Below are 4682 nucleotides of genomic sequence, written 5' to 3'. Positions count from 1 at the left end.
AATTGCCTCTTTTAAAACCCTTTCTCCAAACACAGTCACATTCTAAGATACTAGGGGTTAGGACTTGAACAGATGAATTGGGTGGGGAGGGCACAATTTAACCCAGAACATTACTTTAGTGCATATTCTTATATACCACAGTCATACACAAACACTTTTACTGTACAGAATTAGACCATGCATCAGATTATGCAATGGTTTGAATGTGTATGACAAAATTCACATGTTGGAAGCTTAATCCCCAATACAACAGTGTTAGGAGGTAAGGCCTAATAAGTCGTGAATGGATCAATGTAGTTATCACAGGAGTGGGTCAGTTATCTCGAGAGCAACTTACTATAAAAGCAAGCCCAGCCTCTCATGCACTCTCTCCCCCATGTATTCTCTTCTGTCTTTCATTATGGGATGATGCAGCACAAAGGCCTTTTCTTTTCCCTGATTCTGGCCACATGCTCTTGGACTTCCCAGCCTTCAGAACAGTGAGCTAAATTTCTGTTCATTATAAATTACTCAGTCTCTGTGTCTCAGAGCACACTGACTGACTGTTGATGTGTGTAACAAAGTGTTTACTTTCTCAAAATAACAAGCTCTATAATAGTTCTTTATGTTTCCAGAAGTCTGAGTAGCTTTCTTCAAAGGAAGATTTTTGTCATTTTGGGGATTTTCTTGCTTTTAGGGTGGTAATATTTCTTTCTTTTTTTCCTTTTCTCTTTAATTTAATGCAGGTGAGAGTGGATGGGTAAGGGTTTTTGTTTTTAACTAGCATGGTTGGTATACTTGGATGGGTAGAAGTGTTGTTAGCATTTTTTTAATCTTTTAATACTGTCTATTAGCTTTCATGGCTCATCAGCAAATGTTTTAATTTTTAGCTGTAGAACATATGACACCATTGATTTTTTTTTTTAAGAAAACACAAAATTGAAGGAATTAACATGGGGTGTTGCCTTTTGTTAGAATGACTAAGTTAAGCCTCTTGATTTTTATTTGTCCAAGGCAAACATGATATAAAGACTATGCACTACCAAAATAACACTCATGGCCATAGAAACTATGCTGCAGGCCCACGGGTTCTTTTAAATGGTCATGGCCATAATAGTGTGAATTCCATCAATTCAGTGGATGGGTGGGGAAATAAAAGTTTTCCCCTAAACTTTTAGGAAAAAGTAGGCTTTTGTTTGGTTGTGTGTATGGGTTTTTTTTTTTTTTTTTTTTTTTTTGCTTTTGGCTTTCATTTTTAAATCTTAAATGCTACTATTGCAGGCCACAAACATGACAGACAATGAGCAGGTAAAGAACCAATGAAAAAGTAAAACAAAAAACTCCTGGGTTAGCTAACAGGTTTCTAAAGGTATCACTGTGGTTCACAGAGAAGACTGCAGAGGATAGCAGCTAGATGCTGTATCAACTACCACAGCCTTAAAACAAAGTTGGTATCTCTTTGGACTTAAAATTGCTCCTATTCAAAAAGTGTAGAGCCACCATTCAGGGAGAAAGTAGCTGCTGGGCTCCGGAAACGCTTGGCATCTGGGCTCGGAGCATGCTTTCCATGACAATGACACGCTTCCCTGAGGATTGGCAGCCAGACTGCCTTCGGGGTCACTGCCATGGAGGAGCCACAGTCCAATCTCAGCATCGACCCCTTCTCAGTCAGGAAACATTTTCAGACCTATGGAAACTACTTCCTGAAAACAACGTTCTGTCCTCCTCGCTTTCCCAACCCGTGGATGATTTGATGCTGTCCCCGGATGATATTGCACAATGGTTCGGTCAAGACCTGGTTCCAGATGAAGCTCCTACAGTGTCAGAGGCTCCTCCCGTCGTGGCCCAGGCACTGACAGCTCCTACACCAGTGGCCCCCACGCCCCCCTTCTGGCCCCTGTCATCCTCTGTCCCTTTGCAGAAAACCTACCATGGTGACTATGGTTTCTTGGGCTTCTTGCATCCTGGGACAGCCAAGTCTGTGACTTGCACGTACCCCTGCCCTCGACAAGATGTTTTGCCATCTGGCCAAGACCTGCCCCATGCAGCTGTGGGTTGATTCCATACCCCGCACCTGGCACCCGCGTCCGTGCTATGGCCATCTACAATCAGTCACAGCTCATGACGGAGGTCATGAGGCACTGCCCCCACCATGAGCACTGCTCAGATAGTGATGGTCTGGCCCCTCCTCAGCATCTTATCAGTAGAAGGAAATTTACATATGGAGTATCTGGATGACAGAAACACTTTTTGACATAGCATGGCAGCGCCCTATGAGCCGCCTGAGGTCGGCTCTGATTGTGCCACCACATGTGTAACAGTTCCTGCATGGGCAGCATGAACCAGAGGCCTATCCTCATCATCACCTGGAATATTCCAGTGGTGATCTGCTGGAATGGAGCAGCTTTGAGGTGAGCGTTTGTGCCTGTCCTGGGAGAGACTGGTGCACAAAGGAAGAGAATTTCCTCAAGAAAGTGGAGCCTTGCCCTGATGTGCCACCTGGGAGCACTATGCGAGCACTGCCCAACAGCACCAGCTCCTCTCTCCAGCCAAAGAAGAACCCACTGGATGGAGAATATTTCACCCTTCAGATCCATGGGTATGAGTGCTTTAAGATGTTCCGAGAGCTGAATGAGGCCTTGGAACTCAAGGATGCCCGGGATGGGAAGGAGCCAGTGGGGAGCAGGGCCTACTCCAGCCACCTGAAGTCTAAGAAGGGGCAGTCTACCTCCCGCCGTAAAAAACTAATGGTCAAGAGAGAGGAACCTGACTCAGACTGACATTCTCCACTTCTTGTTTCCCACTGACAGCCTCCCGCCCCATCTCTCCCTCCTCTGCCATTTTGGGTTTTGGATCCTTGAACCTTGCTTGCCATAGGTGTGCATCAGAAACACCCAGGACTTCCGTTTGCTTTGTCCTGGAGCTCGACTGAGGATATTGGCCTGCACTTGTGTTTTGTTGTGGGGAGGAGGATGGGGATTACGGCATACCAGCTTTGATTTTAAGGTTTTTACTGTGAGGGATATTTGGGAGATGTAAGAATTTTTCTTGTAGGTAAGGGTTAGTTTACAATCAACCACATAGTAGGTGGGGGCCCACTTCTTCACCATACTAACCAGGGAAGCTGTCCCACACTCTTTAATTTCCTCTAACTTCAAGTTCTATATCTGTGAAATGCTGGCATTTGTACCTCCTCACGGTGTGTTGTGAGGGTGAATGAAATAATGTATGTCTGGCCTTGAAACCACCTTTTATTACATGGGGTCTTGAACTTGACCCCCTTGAGGGTTCTTGTTCCCTGTCCCTGTTGGTCAGTGGGTTGGTAGTTTCTATAGTTGGGCAGCTGGTTAAGTAGAGGGCATTGCCAAGTCTCTGCTTGCCTGACAAAATCCTCTCTGACAACCTCTTGGTGAACCTTAGTACCTAAAAGGAAATCTCAGCCCATCCCATACTCTGGAGATTTCATTTCTTGTATATGATGATCTGGATCCACCAAGACTTGTTTAATGCTCAGGGTCAATTTGTTTTCTTTTTTCTTTGAGACAGGGTCTTGTTCTGTTGCCCAGACTGGAGTGCAGTGGTGTGATCTTGGCTCACCACAGCCTTCACCTCCCCGGCTCAAGCGATCCTTCTGCCTCACGCTTTTGAGTAGCTGGGACCACAGGCTTATGGCACACGGCCGGCTAATTTTTACATGTTTTGTAGAGATGGAGTCTCGCAATGTTGGCTAGGCTGGTCTCAAACTCCTGGGCTCCAATCCACCTGCCTCGGCCTCCCAGAGTGCTGGGATTACAAGCATGAGCCACCGCGTCCAGCTGGAAGGGTCAATTTCCTTTACATTCTGCAAGCACATCTGCATTTTCACCCCACCCCTTCCCCTCCTCCTCCCTTTTTATATCCCATTTTTATATCAATTTCTTATTTTGCAATAAAACTTTGTTGCCAAAAAAAAAATTGTTCCTATGCAGCTTATTTTATTTTTTGATTAATCAAATAAACTGACATTGAGGTTTGTTTCATGGCAAATATTAAATAAACATCCTATTTTCAGGTGTTCTCTTATAGCAACAGAAAATAAAACAGACAACATAAATTAATCTATTAAATTTAAAATTTTAAATGTGAAATATTCATCTAATATGTTTAATGGCTGAATTATATAAATAATTATATAAATAATATTATATAAATAATAAACTCATTATATAAATGGTACCTTCTTACTACAGAGTGCTTCATATGATAAAATATGACATATGTTTTAGTTTAATCCCAGGGAGGGTGATAATAGCAATACTGGTTAATGTTAAAAGGAAAACGACAGAGAACACATTCAAGGGGGAAAAGTCCATGTTAATTTCAAATTTAGATGAAGCAACCCTGAAATGTACTTATTAACTCACCAAATCTGAAAATTTATTACATAATTGGCACTTAGCCCAGGAGCCAGGGCTTCAAATAAGGAAAGACACAAGGTCCCTCCCTGGCTTCATGGAGCTTCCACACTATGGTATAAGCAAAGGCAGTGACAAGCAAGCAAATAAGTAAAATTGTAGACTAGGCTAAACATGAGAGAAGGGAAAATAGAGCCATGAGAGAGGAACACTTAGGGAGACCAGCGAACCCTTTATGAAGAGGCCTTAAAGCTGAGACCCAAAGCAGAGAAGGGCCAGCCACATGAACAGCCAAGCAGCTTGGTCTCA

At 43.5% G+C, this 4682-nt stretch overlaps 1 pseudogene across 1 annotated transcript; it reads left to right on the top strand.

The window, feature by feature from the left end:
• Window positions 1-985: 985 nt before the first annotated feature.
• Window positions 986-3426, top strand: LOC116524518 (annotated as a pseudogene). The gene has a single exon (XR_004257368.1). The product of XR_004257368.1 is annotated as a cellular tumor antigen p53-like (transcript).
• The last annotated feature ends 1256 nt before the right edge of the window (window positions 3427-4682 follow it).

This window comes from Sapajus apella, unplaced genomic scaffold, assembly GCF_009761245.1.
Source record: "Sapajus apella isolate SASKATOON/1434 unplaced genomic scaffold, GSC_monkey_1.0 scaffold45, whole genome shotgun sequence".
NCBI classification, from domain to species: domain Eukaryota; kingdom Metazoa; phylum Chordata; class Mammalia; order Primates; family Cebidae; genus Sapajus; species Sapajus apella.
The sequence above is the reverse complement of the archived record's forward strand: the minus strand, read 5'-3'. Positions and strand labels throughout refer to the sequence as shown.